The sequence below is a fragment of the Varanus komodoensis genome, unplaced genomic scaffold (assembly GCF_004798865.1).
Source record: "Varanus komodoensis strain SLA01 unplaced genomic scaffold, ASM479886v1 scaffold8, whole genome shotgun sequence".
In the NCBI taxonomy this organism is placed as follows: Eukaryota; Metazoa; Chordata; class Lepidosauria; order Squamata; family Varanidae; genus Varanus; species Varanus komodoensis.
In genome coordinates, this window is record NW_025336481.1 from 40,566,202 (window position 1) to 40,590,789 (window position 24,588).

Here is a 24,588-nt window from a genome sequence, read left to right on the forward strand (position 1 = left end):
TTTTTCTTCATTACCATTTAAGCACTTAGTAAAAGCATTATTCTCTGGAAATTTTATTTGCATAAGTTCTGGATAATGGTGGCAGTGGAACAGATGAGGTACAAAACTGAAAGCTGAAAACCCCAACCAAAGCCACAGAAATTTTGTGGGCTGGGAAGTCGGCTAGTGTGGATAGTGGTGTCGCATTAATCTTGGGCTGCAACCTCAAAAGATCAGGTATAAGCCTGAGTTCATCGGCCCCTGGAGAAACGCTGGTGGCAGTAGCTGCCAGAATTCCTTTCCATCCTTTTAGGGAGAAACCCTGTCATCCCCAGACAGCCTCCGAGTTGGGATTCCCAGTTCTGACCTCAGAGCTGGGAATCACAGCACTGACTCCCCTTCCCATCCACATCAGCATGGGAAGAACATGGCAGCTCCTTCAAGGTCAGGAATGCAACCTCAGAGCCTGGCAAAAAGGGAAGAAGAGGAACAAGCTGGAGAGGGCAGGGTCTCTAGCCTCCCTCCCCTGTTCTCTGAAACAGCTTTGCTAGACAGGGAACAAAACAGAAACATAGGGCAGAAGAACAAGGAGGCAAAGATTCAATGCAATGACTCTGCACCGGATGCCCGTAAGCCTCTGAGTTTGGGAGCGTATGGCTATCCCTCCTGTAGGATGGTACCATTAAGCTAGTTTTCCACTGGCAGCCCTATGCTGAACAATCTAGTCTCGATCACATCTAGTCTCAATTATCTGTACACTAGTGTATAGTCTGAAGTGCTTGATCCTGCCTAAACTTGGAAGCCATGGAAGGTCAGGTCAAGTCAGAATCTGGATGGGTGACTTGAGTGCATCATTTTATGATTATTGTTGTAAACCTCCCAGAAAGCTTTGGCTACAGATGGTGATGATGATGAAGAAATGAGGTTTATAAGGGATGACCCCTGGAAACAGTTTGGAAGCCTCAGCTAGTCAAAAAGAATGAATGATTTAAAGCTTCAGCCCTGGTAGGCCACCCTCTAACTCCATCTCTGGTTTAATTTGGGGGCTGTGATTTTTGAGAACCACCTGTCGAGCTTTGGCTATTGGGGAGCAGAGAAGTGAAAGGCAGGAACGACACAGAGTGTGCTTGGCCCAATCCGAGGCAAGGTGTGATACTGTAAGCGGCACGGATGCTGGCAAGCGTGCAAGAGTGCCAGCCCGTTCTGGCCAGGGCCACATCCTCCTCCACGGATGCCCCAAGCCATCTCTGCAGCGCCACGCAAGTCCCTAAGAAGCAAGTGCCGCACTGATGCTCAGCAAGAGGCCGACTGCTCCCAAAGTGGGAGTGGTGTCACTAACCTGTCAGTGAACCTGCATGCCGTATAACCTTGCTGTATGTCTTCCAGCTATTGATTCCCTAGAACTGGGACCCCATCCAGTTCTTTCCCTGAAGGTGAAAGCATTGCTCCTTTGCTAACCGCATATGCACCATCTCTCCCTCTGAAAGCGCTTGTTCTCGGTCGTCTTTTCCTACTAGCCAGGAGGAAAAGCAAGGGGTTGCCCTTTAGTAACTCAAGAGTGGAACTGCTGAAAAGGAAAACTGAGCAGCAGCAAAGAAGAACAGTCCGCTTTTTGTTTCTCCAGAATAATCCATGGTGGGAGTTCAGGAAGCATCCGTTTGCATTCCAGCTGGAAGGCACTGCTTAAAAAAGACATTGCAAAAGCGCATAACCCTACTTCCCCATTCACTGGAAAAGACGTGCTTTGAGAACTGTCTGGTTAACACAATCACCATCCAAGTTTTAGCCATCAGCATATATGGTTAAGTTTTTACAGCAGCCTTCTCCCAACCTGGTGCCCTTGAGACGCATTGAACTGCAATTCCCATAATTCCCAGCCAGCACAGCCAATGAGAAACTGCAGTCCCATATATTTCAACGGCACTAGGCCCAGAAGACTGTTCTGAGGGTTGTTGGTAAAATCCTGATCATGCCCAAATTTGATTATTTTGCAGAGAGAGAGAAACTCTTTTCCAGATGAGATTAATGTCACAATTTAATTATTAGATTTATATCCCACCTTTTTCTTACAAGAACTCACGGTGGCTTACATCATTCTCCTCCTGCTGCTCTCAATCTTATCTCCACAACAACAACTCTGTAGGTTGGGCTGAGAGCTTGTGACTGGCCCAAAGTCACCCAGTTGACTCTGGCTGAATGGGGACTAGAACCGCAGTCGCCTGAGTCCCAGTCCCACGCTCTTAACCACTACACCACACTGGCTCTCATTACATCTCATAGATGTGCATTCCATAGTTAAACTATGTTATATTTGCACAGCCTGGCATGTGAACAGCAAGTCAGTAAACAAATATCTTCACTAGCACTGCCAAGGAGTTAACGATTTCTTTTTTTAAAACTGATTAACTGGCTGGAAGCAAGTGCATCCATAATATCCAAAGCTGGAGATGCTCAAAGCTCACGGGAACTGAGGTCACCAGAGTTCTCCTCAAATTCACTTGAGGGGCTGTTCTCCAAGCAGGAGCAGCAAGCGCTCTGAAACATGCGCTATTAGCAAACCAATTTGAGCTTAGGAAAAATGACAAAGAATTTAAATGAAGAAATAAGCTTAGGAAAAATGACAAAGGATTTAAATGAAGAAATAAGCTTCCGCACCTTGTGTTATGCTCCTGGAAATATACTGGAAGGCTACTTGAAGTCCACTTCTAAGGTGGAGAAATTAGGATCGAACTTGTGTTGCCCTGAGAGTAAAACTTCCCATGTGATTGCCAGGAGAGAGAGAGAGAGGCATGGGGAAGTCTGGGCTGTGAACCTGGCCCACCCATGAGTTACCCTGGCTGCCTTGAAGAGCCTGAGAAAAGCCATGCTGGATGAGGCCAAGCGTGCAACTAGTCCAGCGCTCTGTTCGCACGATGGCGAAGCCACAAGCTGGGCAGAAGTGAAGACTCCCTCCCACCTGTCTTCCCCAGCAACCGGCGCACACAGGAATACTCCCTCGGAGACTGGGGGTAACACAGAGCCATCAACACAAGTAGCCTTTGGCATCATTATGCTGTTGCTTTCATTCCTACGCAGCCCCAAAGCCGAAGTTATCTGCATGGCTCACAACACTACATAAAAACAACACAATAATAGGCAGTAACGTGCCATAACATCTTAGCCAAAGAAAAACATTAAACAATTTTAAAAAGCTGAAATGTGCAATGAAAAAAAAAGGAAAAATGTTAAAGAAAAATGCCTAGGGAAGGTGATTGCCTCAAGCTCCTGGATAACCAAGGATATCTTTAAAAAACCGCAGCATGAAGGGCCATCTTCACCTGGCACCAAAAAGATGACAAGGTTGGTGCCAGGCAGGCTGCAGAGGGGAGGTCTTTCCACAGAGGGTGGCCCCCGCAGAGAAATCCCTCCCCCTTGTTGCCACCCTCTGAGCCCCCCTTGGAGCTGACACTCAGAGGAAGGCTCCGGAAGGTGAGGTTAGTATCTGAACAGAGTGGCTGGGAGAGGTGCTCCAATAGATACTGCTAGGAAGGCCCCTGGGCATTGCCCATTGCAATACGCTTGGAATAACACATGGGTGTTGGACCTAATCCATGTTGGAGGTGCCTCCATGGAGTCTTCTGTTGGGCTGAAGACATTGGGGCAGGGCCACGCACCCTGGCATCGCTCAGGCTCCAGCCAAGTTGGCGTGTGCATGAGCTTGCCCAAAGCTGAGTTTTCGGTCAAGCCAACGGTGGGAGGAAACTTCTCCAGCCAGAGTCTCTGTCAAGAAGGCTTTCTTTGCCTGCCCTGTGTCTTCCCCCTCCGCCCTCTTGGGATGCTTCTCCCCACTAGCTGTCGGGGACAGGCTCTGAGGAGAGCCCCATAGGCCAGATTTAGTTTTTGGGCTGAATAATGAATAAAGTATGTGACCCCCTTCCTACCAATCTCATCAGCCTTTTTCATCTTCCTTTCTTCCCTCCTTCCGTCAAAACTTCAAGAGAAAGAAAGCTGTTGGGCCGATAACAGCGATTTCCACCCCCCAGGCCTGAAGAGAAACAGGCAAATGCCAAATATTTATCAGACAGAATCAGAAAGATAAACTCACAGTGAATAGCTCAGCTGTTCTACCAAGTCTAACAGCCCCGCAGACATTATGCAAAGTATCCCAGGCACAGCAGCACTGATGCATTGAGGAAGTCGGCACTAATTATGGGCCCTGTGTAGGAACAATAAAGTTGGACCTAGAATGCATGTTAAAGGGCAGAAAGAGAGAGAGAATATATAACTGGTATCAGCTGGAGAACATTTCCTCATATGAAAGCACAGACAGAAGACCTCACAGGAGGAAACTGTAAGCTCTTTCCCCATCTTCCGTTTTCATTTAGGGGGTAAGAATGAGTTTAATCACAGAAGAACACATCCACAGTCATCTTTACAACAATCCTATATGGTAGACCAATGCTCTGCACATATCATGCTCCAGCAGTTAAAGCGAAGAGAGAAAACTGTGAGAAAACCACACCAGCAAGTTCACAGCTGAGCTGAGCTTTTGTGTGGGGTGTTATATCAGTTCATAGCTTGCACTTTTAATCTGGGTTAATACTGACCTGTAACTGTCCCCCTTGGAAGGGCATCAATGAAAGACTTGGAAAAGATCATGAAGTGTAAAGATATTTCACTGGAAACCAAGGCCAAGATCATCTACATTGTTGTACTCCTGATCACTGTGTGTGGGTGTGAAAGTTGGTGAGTGAAAAAAGCTGCTTGGAAGAAAATAAAGGTAAAAGTAAAGGTTTCCCCATGACATTAAAGTCCAGTCATGCCTGACTCTAGGGGGCGGTGCTTCTCTCCGTTTCCTAGCCAAGGGAGCCAGCGTTTGTCCGCAGACAGTCTCCGTGGTCATGTGGCCGGCATGACTAAACACCAAAGCGCATGGAATGCTGTTAGCTTCCTACTGAAGTGGTACCTTTTTATCTACTTGCATTTGCATGCTTTCGAACTGCAAGGTTGGCAGGAGCTGGGACGGAGCAACGGGAACTCACCCCGTTGTGCAGATACGAACCGGTGACCTTTCGATCAACCAGCCCAGCAGCACAGCGGTTTAAACCACTGCGCCACCTGCATCTCTCGCGGAAGAAAATGGATGCATTCAAAAGATGGTGCTGGAGGAGGGCTCTGCAAATACCCTGTACTGACAGAAAGATGAACAAGTGGATCATATATCAAATCCAGTCAGAATTTGCCTTGATGAAACTGAAGCTGCCATATTTGGTCGCAATATGAGGAGGCAAGAGAAAACAAAAATGCTAGAGAAATTCGAAACCAGCAGCAGAAGAGGAGGACCAACAACGAGACGGCTCAATTCTGTAAAGAAGCCACAGCCTGGAGTTGACAAGAGCTGAGCAGGGCTGCCAAGACACAGGACATTTTGGAAGGCATCCATTCAAAGGGCTGCCGTAAGTTAGAGACGACTTGATGGCACGTGACAACTTAGGTTGCTAGGATGCAGAAAACAAGGATGACAGGAAGATCAAAGGTACCCCGTTCCTTAATGATGGACCTATTCCCATCCTTCAGCCCCTATTTTATATCTGCTTCCAGTGGGAAGGCCTCAGGGTTCTTGCAAAAACCCCAAAACTGGACTTGATGAGCCTGGGATTGCTTGCTTTAGACCAGTAGTCCAGCTTTACAGGCCACTGCAAGTCAACCTAGAATAGCTTCAGAATGTGACCTTTCAAAATACTTGGTGTCACTGTGCAAAAAAATCACAATGCATGTGCTTATTTTGGCACTCAGCAATGTGCATTCAGAAGAGATCGTGCTCCCTAGGTCCTTGACTTTTATTTTTATTTTTTTTCATATGCTGAAGCCAAGATTTTCAGCATTCTCAAATCTGGGTACAAGTGTTTTTCACAGAATATACACAGCTCCTTGTTTTTAAAAGGAACCCTACATAATGAAAACGTATTCTTTGAAAGACAAACCTTAAGTTGACAAAATAGCACCATCCCCACACAAGAGGAGGAATATCTTGGAATAACCCACGGATTTGCAGAAGTATAAAATAAGCCCTTTCAGGGGGGGAAATCCTTAACATGGGAGAATCCCACATGGTCTAATATGGACTAAGCAGGTTCAGTTGCCAACTGAGGGCCCGTTGGGAGGAGAAAGAGAACCAGGTCGTCAGAGAATGGGGTACTCTGGAAAAATGTCATGATTGGCTCAACAGGGACATGTGACATTGGAGGGAGGGAAGGACATCTCGTGTGTGTGTTGCACATTTCTAATGCTTCTCTTCGTCTAGTCGGCAAAGTCCTACTGCAGCATGAGCTGGCATTAAAAAGGACAGAAAGACTCAGTTACTGTGAGATGGTTACGGGGAACTACCTTTGAAAGTTTCTGAGAAGGTTCAGGTAGTTCAGAACCAGGAAATCAGACCACCCCCCTGCCCCAAAACTACGTGTCAGTAAGTTCAAAATACCAGAGTTCAAATACCTTCAAACTTCTCCATGACTAAGATCCACAAAGCTGAACTTTTTCAACAATGCCTTTCAAAACACTGAGTTAAGCCTGCCTTCTGTTATCGGTGTTGCTCACTTATTGCAAGGTTTATTTCTTATAATGTTTTCACCTGTTTTATTGCTCTGTGATATTAATGTATCTGTATTAGACTGTTCAATTGATTTTTAAATATATTGGAGTAACCGCCACCACTGGAGTTACTTTGCTTCAAAATAGCAGGATATAAATACCGTAAATAACAATTCAGTGACAGGAACACTTGCATTTCTGCTTTCTGCCCATAACAGTTGGCCAGCATTTGCTTGTTTGTATTATTTATAAGTGACTTTTCCAACGAGCTGGCAAAAAAGTCATAATTTAAAAGAACAGCCACAAACAGAAAGCAAAATGAAAACAAGGATGTGTATTTACAAGGGCTCTAAATATGATATAAAAGGAAGACTGAGAGAGAAACCCTATGGTTGCATAGGAAGCATCTAGGAGTCTGCAGGAAATTTTGTTATCCCAGATCCAAGGTCAGAAACAGAGCTCTGGCTTTGGAGCTGGAGAACCACGTTCCAATATCCTTGCTGAATTGCCAGCCTGGAGAGAACCACATTGCCTGCTTCTCCGAGGTCAGAAAATCAAACTCAAGAAAGTGGTGAAGTCCAGCTGGGCAGAGAGGAGAAGGAGCTGCCAGGATACGAGGCAGCCTGGGGGCACTCCAACATCCTTCGCTTCCCTTCTGGAGCGTCCCTGCTAGATAGCTGAAAATGGCCACCTGGCTGTATAGCAGAGACAGGTCCGGGTCCAGGTCCGGAGGTGAAGTTCCAGTATGGAGGCTTATGAGCACTGAGGACGTCATTGGTGGGACTGTACCCTAAATGATGAATTGCTGTTTCCAGTGCAGAGATGCAATGATAAATACGATTCGGAGTGTGAAACAAACTCCACCATTACTTATTTCCTTATAAAATTTTGATACCACCCAACTGACAGAGGCCTTCAACGTATTAAGGATTGTGAGGTCATAGAGCTCTAGGATACATACTTTTTCCTTCACCTCAGAACTCAACACTCCTAAAACTCCCAGGCAACACTAAATACTTATCACCTCCTTATCTTAACTGCTAAATTCATTATAAATGTACAGCAAAGCTCTTATGGTGAAAACTCTCATTTAATACACAGCAGTCACTTGGACCCCAAATAACAATGTGCAAGTGCTTAACGTTTTTCTTCATCCAGTTTAACTGACCCCCCCAGCCTGTTAGAGAAGGCCTCAAAACCAACACCACTCCCACGACAGACACAAGTGGTGGGAGGGGATGAAACACTCAGGGTGCTCTCTATGGCCTCCCAGCCGTGCCTGGGGTTCCACATGTTTATCTGGAGTCCATGGTCCTGCAGCTCCGTGAGTGTTCAGACTAGGGGCTTTGCTTCTGCTTCCCTGATGCCCTCTGCAGCAACCCGTCTCTGGGTGGACCAGCTCCAGTGGAAAATAAAATTCCAATCCATCCCCAAATAGGAGGGCTAACAATAAATCTACAAGGTGATCCCTAAATTGGGCCCAAGGCTGGTGCTCAAAATGGAAGCCACAACATAGGATGCTGCTGCTTGCCAGGTACAAATTATTCCACTAGACCAGCCTGGAGAGGCCAAAAGAATCAAGTAGTGTGTGTCACACTGTCCCTCGGAAGCCTAGAATTCTCTTTCAAACTTGTAGGAGTCAGAAGAGAACAACTCATGACCAAACAGTATATCCAGAATGCCTGTTTTTTCTGCAACTATGACTAGGCCAAGGACTTGTAAAGACATGAGAAGAATAAGGTCAACATGGAATTCCCATCTCCATCACAACCACTAGCAGTTTGCGAAGCAAACAACGCAGCCACAAAACCCCACTGTACTAAAGCTGGCCCTCCAAGTATTCTTCAGTGGCTCATGCTCAACAAACAAAACCTTGCAAAGCATAAAACAGCAGGGCGAATACAGATCTGGGTGCGCACTATCAAATTATGTCACCTGAAATCCTGGATATAATGGAGGGGCTCCAAGGCACATGTTAATAGGAAGGCTGAAATCACACACGCCCCACCACAAAGCTTGTGCTACAACATTATTTGTCTTTTAAAGTGTTTACCGGACTCTGATGTTTTAGCAAGCCAGTGCATTCCTTTGAAAGAGGTCAGGAGACAGAGCACGCGGAGGAGGGCCTTCTCTGCAGTGGCACCCTGACTATGGAATGCGCTCCCTAGAGAGGTCCTCCTAGTGCCATCATTATATGCTTTTCAGCGCCAGGTCAAGACCTTTTTATTTGACCATTATTTGAATGTAAATTGATTTTAACTGTATATTTATTTATTTAACTTATTTTAACTATGTTATTGTTATATTCAGTCGTGGTAGCCGATTTATTTTGTTTAGTACTTATATTGTAAGCCATCCAGAGATGACAGTGATGGATGGCCTAAAAAGGGTAAAGGTAAAGGTTTCCCCTTGACGTGAAGTCCAGTCATGCCTGACTCTAGGGGGCGGTGTTCATCTCCGTTTCCTAGCCGAGGGAGCCAGCGTTTGTCCACGGGCAGTCTCCGTGTCATGTGGCCGGCATGACTAAACACCGAAGTGCACGGAACGCGGTTACTTGCCCACCAAAGTGGTACCTTTTTATCTACTTGCATTTGCAGGCTTTCGAACTGCAAGGCTGGCAGGAGCTGGGACGGAGCAGGGGAACTCACCCCATTGTGCAAATTCGAACCAGCGACCTTTCAACCAGCACAGCAGCACAGCAGTTTAAACCACTGCACCACCTGCAGTCCCGATGGACGGCCTATAAATGCCCTAAATAAATAAATAAAAATAAATTCCTCCCTCTTGAACAGCTTAGCTTGGTCTTAAGAACCAACACATAAAAAGCCCTGCTGGATCAGACCCAAGGTCCACCTACACCTACACCCACGCACTCCATACACCTGGTGGCCACCCAGCTGCCCACAGGCTCCCTCCAGCAGGACGGTGCCAGACCTCCCCCTGCCCAAGCCCCTCAGCAACGGGTGCGTGCAGGCAAGCCACCTCTGGGAAAGGAGGGAGCACAAAGCCGGTTCGTCTTCAAGAAATGGAGAAGGGATTCAGGGGCGAGATAAAGCAGACGCTATCATGCTCTGCAAAACAGTAATTACACATGATACGCCTCCCTTTACCAGGCATTTGCAAAGTGATGACGCTCCGTGCCAAATATGGTCCCCTTTTGTAGCTGGAAGGGGAAAATATGCAGCAAATCAACCCGAGATCTTCAGAGGCCGCATTGCACATTCTGTGGTTAACAGAAAGTTATCAGGGAATAGCAGGTTAGTGGCCCGTCTCTCAATGCCTCTGAAACACCCACCCACATGTGGCTGGAGGGGCGGAAACCATGGCAAATTCCAAATGCCCCTTGAAAATATATTAGTCTAAACAGGTTTTCCATCACGGGTAATGGAGTCTGACACGGCCCAGCTTTATGATTGTCTTTGCTGTGATGCTTCATTATGTATCATTTGATTTTTACTGAATTATCTATGCACTTGCATGCTAACTGGTTAGAGATTTTATTTCATTAAGTGGCATGGAAGCATTGAAAACAGATACTAAGGATTAAGTTGATAAATTGCAAGCTGAGCTGTTTCTTGTGACCACCTAATATGTTTAAATCTCACTGAATCCATAACTGCAAGCATCACCACCACCACCATCGCTGCTGTTATTATTAGCATGACATTATATCCCGCTTTCCTTCCTCTTGCAAGGAACCCAAAGCAGCTTACAAAGTTCTCCTCCTCTCCGTTTTATTTTCACAGCCACAGCCTTGAGAACTAGGACAGACCAACCGGTCCGAGGTCACGCAGTGAGCTTCACAGCAGAGTGGAGACTAGAACCCGGTTCTCTGGAGACTCAAGTCCAGCACTGCTGACCGCCCTTTAAGAAAAGCGCAGCTTAAAATCCAGGAGCCCAAGATGAGCACTGAACCTTTCTACACTGCTGCAGAAATTATATCCTCCCATTCCTTTGCCATACTTCTTGGGCAAAAATCCCACACAAATCCCACTTAATGTAGGCCCATTGAAATGAATGGGTCTTACATTGGTGGTGCTGTGAGCCAAGAACCCTCTGCAGCAAAGAGGTCGTTGCCCCTTCGTGCCTTATATGGAGCGCTGCCAACTGCGCATGTGCAAGCTGCAGCGTTTTCTGACCTATCATGGAGTGCTGCTAACTGCACATGTGCAAATCACAGCATCTTCTGACCAATCAGGGAGCAATGAGTTATCTAGCGATTGCTGGCTGTATAAAGGCTATGGCTCTTCCCATTTTCTTTGTCCCCTTTCGGCATCTGCAAGCTTGCGTTCTGTTTTCCGGATTTTGGAATAGATCTTACCTTGTTTCTCAAGAAACTTCCTGCCTTTGCAAATCATCCCCCCCTTTTGGGGTGCTCAAGTCCCTTTCATTTCAGGGGGTCTGTTCTAAGCAGGATTTGCATTGGGTTTTACCCGTTGATTCCAAACATGGGAACACAAGGAAGTGCTTAAGTACCAAGTCAGATTACTGGGAGCATTTCCTTGTTTAGCAATGCTAACTTGAATCCGCAGCACCTCTACAAAGTCTTGGGGGAGTTTTGGAGCCCTTTCATGGGAGTTTGACCACTGAGCTACAGTTCATCCTTCGCAGCTCCAGCAATTCTGACAGCCGTCAGCTAGACATGCAGCCCTTTAAATGTACAGCTTGCTAAACAAAGGATTAAACAGTCAAATGTAACTTTAATTAATCCATCTAAGTACTGCCTTTGCTACCACATGATGGAACCACAAGCTAATATGGTAGTATGACGGTGGATGACACATTTGCTAAGAGGTCAATATTCTATGAATTTTATTACAAAGGGGGCGGGTGGAAGAGAGAGAAAAACAGGGATGCACGTGGCTTCTCGTCTAATACGGAGGCAGCTTTGGGTGCCTTGGTGCAGCTTAAGGATAAATTAAGGGATTTAATTTCAATTTCAATTAAATGGTTACATTCTGCCTGGATGCCCTAATGCATTAACAGTGCATCTCAACAGTCCCAAAATGGTATACAGCATTTTAAAAATACAGCAATGCAAATATTGATTTAGGAACGCGTTCCTAAGGTCTGGAAAGTTTGCCAGTTTGTCCCTACATAAAGTAAGGGAAAGGGAAAGCAAACACCCACCATGGTCAGCAGAGCAGAACTGGTGAATGAATAGAAAAAGGCCGTCATGGATGCTGGCAGGAAAAATCCTTACTAATTATGATAGCTAGCAAAATGCCCATCCCTCTTACAGTGTGTATACATGCGAAAGGAGGGATGCCACAAGCACGCCAAATGGCAATTTGTTTATTTGGTTTGTTTCTCCATTTGACAGGCTGCATGCCTGGAAAAAGCCCAGCTGCTCAGGGGAAGAAACAGGCAAGTGGAAGGGAGGTTTGCCGGGGAGAACAGCCGGGCAGGTGCAGGGTTGGGGTTGAGCAAGCCCGACATACTCTGCCTGCAGATTCTCCCCTGCAAATGTCTCTTCTCCCCGCCAAGCGCCCCGCACAGGTTCATCGACAGGAAGACTTTTGGAGAGGTGGTGATGCCCATGCCAGTTTTACATGCATTTCCCTCCTGGCTTTGCATAAGAAAATGAAGAACACCCACAAGGCTTTTATACTGGTTATACTGAGCTGAAAGTGCACACACACTCAAATAAGCATGCGACACACAAGACGAACAGCACATTTCTAATTATAACTCTGTTAAATATTACACAAGCCCCACCTTTCATCAAAGGCAGGAACATTGAGAAAGGGGGAGGGAAAATGCTTCTTTCCGGCTTCAGGATGAGTGTATTAATTAATTCAAATTCTCTCTTTCGAAAAGCTTTCCTTGTGGGGAGTCCTTAATGAGAGGAGCAGCTTTCAGGAGGGCTGATAAGCGACAAAATATGCAGAGTCAAAAATGTGACTCAGAATCACAGATTAGAGGCCCTATTATATATGCTGCTGCTTCCCTAATCTTGAACAGATTTGGATTAGCCAACAGGTTGACCTTCCTCTTTGGGTGGACAAGGTTGTCATAACACGGAAAAGAAGCTTGTGCGATCACTCTGAGATGCAATAAAAATGCTGGGGTTTGAAAATACCTGCTATAATTGCAGGGGGCAGGAGGGCACAGGCATGCACCTGAACACTAGAGTTACACATTTAACACTAGAGCAATTCGTTCCTGTGTTCAAAGGTCTTTGCATGCTTTACCAGGTGCAATCCTTATACTACAACCCAGCCAGGTAAGCCAGTATCATCATCTGTACTGCAGATGCAGGGACAGAGGCTGAGACAGAAGGGGATGCCTAAGGCCCTGTAGGACACAATTCTATGGGAATGCCCATCACTCTCCAAACTGAAAGGATGATGGCCATGATGAAGGCTGCTTCCGCAGTCTTCCAGCCCTGCAAAACAGCTGCATGGCTGCATTCAGGTTCAGAGCAGAAGAGGAGGCAGCTGGGATGCCATCAGGATGCATCTGTTCGCGCTGGTTCCAGTGTCCCCCAAGCATTCGCCCCTGGACATCCACTAAACCCGTTCTCCAAGGTTGCAAGTGGCCAGCAGAGTTAGCTGGGTAGGAGGGAGATCTGAGAACAGATCCCCAGCTCCAGGAGGTTGGAACTGTTTTCCACCCCTAGAGCTGGAAATCAGGACATCTGTATGTCCTTCCAGACACTGCCTAGGGGCACCAGCCTGCTCTGCATGAGAGTTTATGGGAGAGGTGAGATTCGAACTGAGGACTTCCCAATCCACAGCTCAGACCCATAGCCACTGAGGATGTTGAAGCAGAAAAACAACCCTGGTGGGGATTTTTCCTCCCTTTCTCTTAGTTCCAGAGCGTGAAGGAGAGAGATTGTGACGAAGAAACCTGCCTATTGTGCTGGAGTGGCTGCAGAATAAAAGGAAGCAAATGTTTCCTTTTACCAGGTCTCGTGGCTCAGCCAATCCAACCCAGTACCAGCCCTTTTCACTGGCAGTGCCAAGGATTAATCCAGGAAGTCTTGGCATGAAAGTAGAACTGTGGCCCAACATGTAATTAAAATGATGGAATTTAATGCCACAAGATTATGACAGCAAGTACACTTAGATGCTATTATTATCATCATCGCGACTGCAACCAGTAGCAGTACAAAACTGAAAACAAGATATAGAGTCAAAAAGTCAATGCTTTTATTATGATTAACAGTGAGATCCCATGCATGTCTGCTCAGGAGAAAGCGCCACTGAGCTCCCAGCTCATTGTACAGAGTTTTGACTACATTCTTCTGGGTTTCTCTGGGTTATGCCTCTCTTTCTGACATAAGCAGAGAAAAAGAAAGGGTTGTGCAGCTGGAAAGCCCTGCATCCAGCGCCTGGATTTTATTTTAAGTGATGACATACTCTTCTCCTCCAGCTCTTTGCCAGAATGCATCAGCCAAGTACATCTTGTCAAAACGAGCAGGAAAAATAAGACAGGGGTTTTAAGCAATTATTTATGCAATGCATCCTTTCTGTCTTCCGTCCTTCCTTCCTTCCGTCCTTCCTTCCTTTTCTCAGGCTGCCATTTATTCTTCTGTCAAGGCACCTGTGCTTTTGACATTGACATACCAATCAGAAATTCAACCAGGGGCATTCCCTAATGCTGTATCCATGTTTCTATCCCAGGAAAAGCCTGCTCCCTCCGTTTTTTTTAATGCTCAAGGGCTCTGCCTGCAACCCTAAAGTGTCAACACAAAGAATATTGTGTAGATGTACATGTAGTGTCTGTGTTTGCAATTATTTTAATCCCCCCACCCCACACACGCACAGATTTGAGTAGGGTAGCTCACAACCACATCACAGATGGTCTACAACTCCTAAGCTAGCACTCTCTTCTGCAAAATTAATTCTATACAGCTGGAAAAACCAAACTTATGTTCAATTAGTGGACTGGTTATTGCTACTCTGTTTGCACAGCCCATAGGGGAACGGGGGTGGGTCTAATCCTGTTAGATGCTGTGTTGTTCTGCAGAGATAAACCAGCCTTGCAAATAAGCACGCAACTGTACCGCAAAACCAATTGCTGGCTTGCTAGGGCAGAGCCGATCATGGAAGAGGGAGTTTCATTCTGTCTTCCATGCTGGGTGCAGAGGAGACACAGAGTGTTCCATCCACCTGTAAGTAATTCTGTGCACGTGTCTCCACCTAGTTCCTGCTCAGGTATGGCCAGAAGGCTGCAGTTACCTGGCAATGGCAAGTTAAAGTAGAAGTGGCTCACTCCAAACTGACATGGTCTCCTTCCTCCATCCACCATCAAAAAAAAAAAAAAAGCACTGATGTGCTTTAGGATCTAACTAATTTTGTTAAGTTAGCCTGAATTTGCACTCTTACATTAAAAAAAGAAGTTCATTGCTGGTTTGGTGCAAATACGGCATTCTTGGCCAGAATCAGAGATCCCGCATCTACAAATGAAAAATGGCAAAGATATACAGATAGTTAAAAGTGATGCATGTGGAACTGTGAAACTGTATATTCCCATATATTTGGTATTGGAGAGGTAAATGTGAAAACACAAGGACTTCTTGGAAGTCCCTTTGCAAAATTAAAGCACCCCTGGATGTCTGGATTGGAAATCACAATTTTATTTCTAAAACGTAATATCCTTAAAACAGATGCCTGCATCTCTGGAAGTCATTAAGTCCTGGGGAGGGGGGGAGGGGATCTTCTCTGCAGTCCTTGACTATATTCTATCCATGACCAATTCTGACCTTATGGATACAAGAGAGACCGGGTTACTATTTGGTTTCATAAGCTCTGTTCACTTACAGCCTTACACAAGTCTTTCACAATCAAGTGGAAGCTGTGAACTCAGTTATAATTAGTCTGTTATGAAAACCTAATTTGCAGAACTACAGGTATACAGATTTGATTTTTTTGCATTCCGGCAACAGTTTATTCTGTTCGTTTAACCCCACAGATATAATGTTAAGCGTACAATATTGCTGCATTCCAAAGAGCAGTGCCATGCCAAAATCTCACCCTCTCCAGCAAAGCCTGAAAAAGCGATACTGCTGCCGCGATCCCAATCCATTCCCATCTGCTAGCGCAAGCCTTGTGAACCACCGTCAAACATGAGTGGAGCCCCGCAAAGAAGTCTGACCAGCATGGGACTAGAAAGAAAGAGTTACAAACTTGGTAAGAATTTATCTTCCCCTCCTTTAGCTGAAGGCAGAAGCAGAGAAACTGAGATCAGCTCATCTCCTCAACCAAGAACATACAAGAACATTCCCCGAGAACATTCAAGCTCAGGATGCCAGAAAGAAATAGTGTGAGAATTTTGGAATACGCTGCTTCCTCATCAACAAACTTTCCTAGATGCAGAAAACTAGCATGCCACAGGGAAGAGACTATGTGATTGTTACCAGTGTGCAGCTTATTGTGTGCTGAGAGTTTGGGTTTCATTATGGGAGCACAACTCAAATGTTCAGCTCTCCTCACCTGCATCCTTAAAGGTATAATCCAGGTAAAGCATTTCCTCGTAGTGATATTCATGTATCGCCATCAACACGCTTCACATGCACAAAACAGCTCCTTATTCCACGCGGCTTACAACTTAAAGTTCAACACAGGGGAGAAAACTGGGAAGCAAGAGGCAGAAGTAATCAGGAGAGAAATATGCTTTTAATTCAGGGAGAGGGTAGTCAGCGTTTAATAACAATTGGCATAAGCATCATAGCCCTGTGTGCCAAACATTTTATTGAAAAGATGTGCTTTGATTTTGCTCAGTGTGTAAACCGGCTCCCACAGGTTCAAGCCCTGCAACTACAGAGCATGTGAATTGGCTCTACATCACAACAGCCTATACAAAGCGACTTCTTTCCACTTGCTGAAGGTTTTGGTCACACAACCAAGTCCAACCCTGGAATGCTGATGTCATTCAAAGGAGAGAGAATTTAGCAATTGGCTCACGGCTGTGCTATCAAAGGGAAAACATGAAACACGAATGGAACTGCAGCAGACAGCCTTCACTTCAAAGCAAGAAGCATCAAAGCTTCCCCTCCTGTCATGGGCTCCCGCATTTGACAGGCGCATCCGCTCCTCGCCAGGCAAACCTGCACTCTGCACGGACAGAGTGCCCGGACTGAACGACCAGGAGAGCAGCTGCTGGTGAAGCGCTTTGACACGCTGCGGCCCAAAGAGCCCTCCGCTCGCTCCACCCCAGTGTGGATTTGGCAGACAGTCATTAAGTGGGCAATAAATTCATCCTTGCTTTTGCTCGAACCCGTTCATGACAGCGAGAATTGTACTCTGGAGTGCATGAAGAATCCTGTTTGGAGAACACCCAGCCTTCCGAGGATATAAAAGCCCAATAACTGAACAAAGAGGGCAGCAGATACTTAGTCATTTTTTGATAGACAGACGAGTCCTTTGTGCACTGACCTGTGCCGTTTTCATGCCCGCACACTGAATGCCTTTGAGCCTCTTTCCTGCTGGGCACGAACCCCCTTGACATACATTTCCCTGCATCAGCCAGATCTCTAAGCTGACCACCCGTGTGGGGCTCAGGAGCCACACGTGGGCCTAGGATTTCAGTGAGTGCAAAATGGGCTGAACCGATACACCTGGGCTGAACCATTTTTGGCAGGGGTGCTTGTCACTGAAGGCTTCTTCATAGGAAAAATGTCCTTTCCATTAGAAAATACGGGGGAACGAAGCATGAACTGGGAGTGTTATGGGAAAAGCTCTTTTCCTCTCCGACAGACTTAAATGAGAACTTAGAAACACAATCCTTTTCTTAGAGTTTATCCAGTTTTAATACAGTAGAAATCCAAGTGGTGATCTGCTTGAGATGCGGAAGAAGCATCTGCCCATCTGAAGAGCTGAATCCAAATTGAAACTTCCCCTCCTTCTCTCCCTTTCAGAAAAGCTTAGGACTCCCCCCTCAGGATGGCTCTTTCTGCTGGGGACTAGACAGTGAGATTCTGGACACGTCGCAATTGGCCTACTCATTTTGCCATCCTCTCCTGGGAGACCCAAGGAAATCCCTGTCAATCCCCATCACCTCAGTTCCAAAATGCCTCCCTCCTTTTCCAAGGCAGGCTGGTTCTCACGCTCTGCCTGAGAATCTTCATGGAGTAACCTTGAAGCTGCACAGCCCTCTGCCCAGACTGGCCCCGTCTCATTTTCCTCACAATCAGATAAATCTATCAGATTCTGTTGGGCATGAATGAGGCCATTATTCCTGATGCTTTCCAGGGCCAGGGTGGCACCAACTCTTCAGCAGAGGACAGTGAGGCCTGGGAAATGAGGACGGCAGACATGGAGATGCCTGAGGAGGGAGAGCTTTTCTCAAGGCTGCCATCTCCAGGTGTTCAGGCAGACCCTGGGAACTGGCAGGGCTGGGAAGGGCCAGAAGGGCACATGGGTGAGGAGCCTGGTCCGATCCTTGACCCCTTGGTGCGGTGTCAGGAGAGAATGGCTCGCCAGCAAGAGGGCCTGGTGGAGCCAGGAGGCCTGCCTGTCTCCAGAGGGGCCCTCCCAGTGTGGTGGGTCCCAGTGTTACTCAAAAGGAGGGTTCTTGGAAATGATTCCTAGTTTGGGTTCAACAAACTGTTCTGTGCATGCTCACAGACTCTTCCTTCGTTGGCTAATTGCTTGCTGGATGTACAATGGAAATAAAGAGCTTTTGCCAAAGGGATGTCTGTTGGTTAAGAGAGTAGCGGAGGGAACACAGCCCCTGGCAGGTGGGATTGTTCGTAGTTGTGGCTCCTCCCTGGGCAGGGCTGCACCTTCCATCTGCTCACACCACTGAAAGAGGCAGCATTATGTTCCCCCTCCCTCCACCTGAAGGGACAGGTTATACCCCTTTGACCATCAGGGTTCCAGCGACACAGGTTGAGATGCAGGTAAATACCTGCACCTTCTACCCACGATTTTCAATCCATGCAAGGCCTTAACAGGCACTTTTACAGTCATTTAGGCGTTGGTGGCAAGGGTCTGCCCCAGAAGAGCCCCAGCACAGAGAAAGGCGAGACTGACCCTTTGCCCGTGTGCCGCGGTTCCATGGAGAATTCTTACAAGAAGTGGGATCTGCATCCTGGGAGGAAGCGTCCACTGATGGGTCAAAGATATCTCCTATTGCAGCCAGAGCACTGCAGCTGTTTCCAACCCAATCAGTTTGGTGAGCTCACACCCAGAGAACCAGGGCTGTTCTTTTCTGTGGCATCCATGGCTCCTGTCACAACTAGTTCTGGGCTCAAGCTGCAGATGCCCCGTGAGTGAGCAAGAGTGAGTGTGGGTGAAATGTGTGACCTTTACTGGGCAGGAGAGGATTAGAACAAAGATCGTGTAGGACCATGCATTGCTCTACATATCCCACACTGCTCTCAGCATACAGGATTCTGCTAGAAGCCACCCAAAATAGAGGGCAGTGACTGATGATTAATTTCTGTTCTGCACCACCTTGAAATCCAAATAGGACGCAGGCCAGTAGAGAATATACTTTAATTAGATAAATGTCATACTACTCACTTCCTACAACTGGGCCCAACTCAGTACAAGAGGAATGAGTATTTAATTATTTGAGGTACACTCATAAGCAAATATGTGCAGCAAGTTTAACCCTGTGCAGAACAGGTGGGAAACTTCTGCAGGTGGTGAGTCAACACCAAGACACAAGCCTGTGTAACTGCAGAAAACTCTTGGATTGGGGCATGTGTCTCTCAGATCTTAAGAGCTGGTGTTTTCAGTTTATTAAACATGGTGACAGATACAAATATGCACTTGCACAGAGCTTTGAGTGGTTTAAAGCACCTCACGGGCATGTTCTGATTGGCCTCCTTTCAACAACCTTTGAAGGTGCGGACAGTTATCCCTGTGGGGACTGAGGCTGGGAAAGCGTGGTTTCCCTCTGGCCACTGGGAAGCTCAGAGCAGAGCAGAAGCACCAGGCCAAGACGTTCCATTTCACAGTTCAATCTGCTTGTCACTCCAAGGGGAGTTGCAGTAGGATGCAAACACTAAGACAATTGCATGATTTTCCACATGCGTCTGTTCCTCAGGACGTTGAGGTCAGAGAACAAATGTTTTTATGGGATGCTGGTTCTTGAGTTTGGGATGAAGAGTTCCACCATGACTCAGAGCTTACAGATCTGAATTTCTGAATGCCACAGACATGTTTTAGGTGGCCAGCAAACATTCTGTCTCCACAATCGCATGCCATTACAAGTAATAGTCAACTTTTATCCAAACTGATCACTAAAACAGCAACAAAATGAAAACACGAAAGTCTTGGCACAGGGAGAGCGTAAGACCTCCACAGTTCCTCCTCGTAATTGACCCAAATGTTCCCTTCCTTCCCTAGATGACTTTAGACATACTTGTTTCTGCACCAGCCTTCAGCCCTGACCAACATTAAACGCAACTGCACTGATGGCTCACACCCTGCAAAAGTCCCAAGAGAGAAAGACTCCCAAAGAACCAGCTATACATGGCATTCCATCGCACTGCATTTATATTAAACAACACTGTATAGTATTATGTGTGTTTGTGTGTCCATAAATTATTTGCGGTTTGTAGAACTGAACTTGCAGTGATCCCCTACCCAGGATTTAAGCAGAAGGCGAAATCCAGGCTTCAAACGAGTTTGCAAACACTAGTCATGATGGGAACCCTGGATGGAATTAACCCTACTTGAGGCTAGTTCAGAAGTAACCCTTAACCATGGTTAAAACCTTCAGGCAAGAAAATGTACAGGCAAGAGGGGAGACACGCAACAGGTGGGAGCATACGAAGCTGCCTTGCCTTGAGTCAGGCACCTGGTCCCTGAGAAAGAAGTGTTCGAACCTGGGGCCAAATGGGTGCAAAACAGGTGCACTATTGTGCCAGGGCCGTCCCTGCATGAGCTTGCACCTGCAGTGCTCTGCACCTTGACGCAGAGTGGCTTTCCCCAATTCCCCTGCGAAGAATGAAATCAAAAAACATCACACACGTGGGATTCCTGTAGTCATAATGTCCTCAGATACCAGTATCTGGCGGGTACAGGGTCAGAATGCCTGTTCTCTGGTTTCAGGGGGCATTTCCAAAAATAGGCATCTAAATTTCCCTCTTTCATACTGTCATCTTTTGATGCGTTTGTGTCTGCACAATAAATTCAGACTGCACTGTAATCTCTGCTCCTCATCCCTTAATGTGACTGAATAGAAGGGGTGTAGGAAATATTATTAGCCCATTTGGATTGTCTCTAAAATGCACACACCTTTTCATGCCCAGAGGCATGAAGATTAGTTCAAAGGTGGCACACATGGAAAAGACTTGCACTGACAAACGAAAAATCTCCGTGATCAAAACTGCTATTTTCCTTCTTTTCTTGTTACAATTCTATTCATTCTTTGTTTAAAGGCTATTTCTACCAGCTTAGTCCAGTCAAACCCAATCCTTCTCTTTACCCCACCATCTCTCCAAGTGCTGAAACTAGAATGCTCTATTCGCATCCAGCAAGCTGTTTAGATGAGATAAGCCCTTGAATTTTAACAGAAATAACACAGTCCTAAGTCAGGGATGTTTCACAGAAATGGGTCATTAAGACACAAACTAATTGTGATCAACACTATGCCTTCTCCCCGTATCTCCCCTCGTCCCCCACTCCAACATAAACCCATTTCCGCAAGGAAGAAAGACTTCTCTTAAAATTCCCATTTGTTACATCAAACACCATGAACAAAAGTGCTATTTATGGCCACTGACCAACACATTTGCATGGGATGTGGCACCAATTGCATTTCTCTTGGCGCTGCACTTGGCTGATAGTGGTGGACCCAACCGCATAAAAAAGTTCCTATTACATTCAGATTCTGCTGCGTGGAGAGGTTGTTTGATAAGACTTCTCTGATAAGACCTCCAAACACGCACACAGCTTTCCGTCCACATGCGACACATCCTTCTGTGTGCACACACCACATCCAGCCAACCACAATGTTCCCTAACACTGCAAACACACCTGCTGCCAAGTACCTTTGGTCAGATGCCACAGCACAGATCGGACAACAATTCCCAGAATTCCTGACCCCTGGGAAGTCCCTTCCTCCTTCCCTGGAAATCTGTTCTTTGTTATGTGACTATATACAAACACACAAGCAGAGAATGGGATTGGATGCATGTACCACTTACCCTATTTTGAAATGCGGTGACCATGAACCCCAGCTGGTCACAGAGGTCTGAGAGGACACTTCCCCACTCTGTGCTTGTGTCAGTCAAAGAGATGGGTGTCCTTCTTGGTGAAGTTTGAGAGAAGATCCCCTGGGATAAATAAGCACTGCCCCTCCAGGTGCTTTGGCCTACCACTCCCATCAGCCCCGGACTGAATAGCCAATAGTCAAGAATGCCAGTGGTTGCCTGGAGTATCTAGAGGACACCAGGCTGGCAACTGTTGGCATGAAGCGATGGGAGAGGGGGCAGCAGATGTGGCAGGATCATCCCTGCCTGCAAGGTCTGCTGCCTGGCGATGGACCCCAGTGCCAGACAGGAGCTGGGAAGCGCCAGGTTCAGCAGGAGGAAGTTAGAAACAGAGAGAGCCAGAATGGGGCTCCCGGGCCATCTAGTCTGACCCCTGGCTCCAGCCAGCTACACTCATCATAAGCCTAGCATGTGCATGCCTAGCCTGTCCTTGAACACCCTCACCGATGGGGCTTCAACCACCTCCCATGGAAGCCCATTCCTTACCCTCGGGGTTCTAACTGTCAGGAAGGTTAGACAGGCATCCACCTTGAATCTTGGTCCCTTGAGCTTTGCTCCATTGGAATGCGTCCTGCCCTCCCCTGCAGGGGAAAACAGGTCACCACCCACTTCTGCATGACGCCCCCTCACATACCTGTATGTTGCTTAACACGTCCTTCTCTGAGCCTCCTCCTCTCAAGGCTGAAAAGATGCAGCTCCCTCATAAGGCTTTCCCTGCAAACCAGCCACCACCCCTGTGGCCCTTTGCTGCACTGATCCCGCATGCAAGACAGACAGGGAGAAAGCGATGGGGGCAGAGCCCCACATGCCTGGCCGGGTGTCAGCGCCTGCACCAGCCACCCACGGAAGTGCAGAAGACAGTGGCTCCTCCTAGCTCATGTCCACTCCCGTGGCATTCGCGGCACTCCACGGCAGTGTTGCTGCCACACCGAGTCGCAAAATGCTGCAAAGTCCTAAGAGCGGCCAGCAATGAATCCTTTCTACCAGAGGTCATGCAAGGAGGCTGGAGGCTGCATCTCTCATTTAGCACCCAGAATCTCTGGGATCTGCCCCACTTCTGGGGCTGCCTTAGATGCTCATTCTCAAGGACGGCTGGCTGGGTTTCCAAGGAATCCGAATCAGAATGTGAAGCAGAACTGGGGGATGTTTGGGAGTGTGGGCCAAGCTGAGACACTGAGAGAAGCAGAGATGCCCGTGAGTTGAATACAGCTGTGCAGGGCTTCCTCATCCAGTCCAGCAGTCTCTTCTCCACCCCCTGCCCCTTCCCTTTTCTCAGGAGGGAAAAACTCTTATCTCCAGTCAGCAGTGGATTGGAGATAAGAGCTTTCTCCTACTGCACAGGGCAAAGGCAGCCTTCAGCACTGTGGAGCAAGAGAACCAGGGTGGTGTTGTGGTGTAGAGCACAGGTCTGAGGCTCAGACACCCTGGGTTCAAGTCCCCACTCAGCCATGGAGCTCACTGAGCGATTCCAGGCCAGTCACAGGCTCACAGCCCAGCCTACCTCACAGGGCTGTTGTGATGGTAAGACTGAGGAGGAGGAGGAGGAGGAGGAGGAGAAGAAGAAGAAGGGGATTATGTCAATCGCCTTGAGTTCCTTGAAAGGAGAAAAGGCAGTGCATAAATATAATTACTACCTAAATAAAGGTAACTCTCTCATCTCCATTCAACAGCTGAAAATAGGGAACAGCTTTTCCCTGCCAGGGATGGGCCCCAGGGAGAAACCTGTTGAGAGATTCAGTCCTGCTTATTTCTGAGTAGACACACAGAGGCTTCATATCCGGGATGCTATCTGAAAGTGCAGCTGATGCGGGCAGCAATTCAGGACTCGGATTACTGCAAGCATCTGGAGAGCCGAGACGCTCCTGCTCTTCTAGGTACCGAGAAAGGACACAATGAGCGACTCTTTGTCTCCTTGGGGTGCAGGTAACAGGGGAAAGAGTATCTGAACCAGACCAGGAGCAAGTCTTGATAGCAGATGTTGACACCTCCCTGCATCCCACATGGCATCAGAAAACGAATGGGCATTGTTCGAACTTGCGACATTTCCTTTCTCTCCCCGGTTTAAGGAGGCCCATCTTAAAAGTAATGCTCATTTTTCTAAGGCTGACAGAGATGCCTGATAGCTTGAGATCCCGGCTGGTGGATGCCTTATATGTCCTGCGACTTAGACCTCGCATGCTGATGCAGTCAAGGTGACAAGGAGAAGGCACCGGGGAAATGCAATTTATCTGGGAGAGAGAAGCAGGGGGAAAATAATGCATAATGCTGCACAGAAGAGAGGAGGCATGGCGCTGGATACAGACTGGGTTACACTTTGCAGCAAACCCATCAAAACGGACGGAACAAGTAAAGTTATGAGTCCGCTGTTGCTCGGTGCCATCATACCATCTGACCTGTGCCAGCTGCTGATGGAAATCCTCCAGTGCCAAACGTCATTCGTCCCAGGAATTTCAGTTGATCTACTGTATGGATAACGAAGCCTGATCCAATCCATTGGCCTCTACCAGCCACAAAGTATTTATGATTAGGCTTTCCCAATCTGGAACCCTCGGGACATTTTGCACCAACCCTCCCATTTTCCCTGACCCTTGGCCATGTTTGCTGGGGCTGTTGGGAACTGCTGCCCAAAGCATCTGGAGGTCTCCAGGCTGGCACTAGGCGTGTTTACTCAGAAACAGGTCCCAGTGACCACAACGCCCTCCAGGAAGTGCTCACCGGACCACAGCCCCAAAATTCAGGCCTATGGGCATATACTCTGGACGCTGCCGGCCTCTGACTGGAGCAAGCATGCATCAGACAGGGCTCTCGGTCTCTTCAGCGTTAGCCAAGTTAGCCTTGCTTTCAATGGGTCTTCGTCAACCCAT

The 24,588-nt window shown here is 47.2% G+C and overlaps 1 protein-coding gene across 5 annotated transcripts in view; it reads right to left on the bottom strand.

Moving 5' to 3' along the window:
• Positions 1 to 24,588, bottom strand: part of EPS8 (epidermal growth factor receptor pathway substrate 8) — a 151,570-nt gene that overhangs the window by 122,160 nt on the left and 4,822 nt on the right. The window contains exon 1 of one of the 5 annotated variants that reach the window (XM_044454855.1): positions 4,566 to 4,589. The exons of the other annotated variants lie outside the window; for them this stretch is intronic. The gene's annotated coding sequence lies outside the window, so the exon portion shown is untranslated. Of the gene's footprint in view, positions 1 to 4,565; positions 4,590 to 24,588 lie in introns of those variants that run through there. 5 annotated transcript variants of the gene reach the window in all.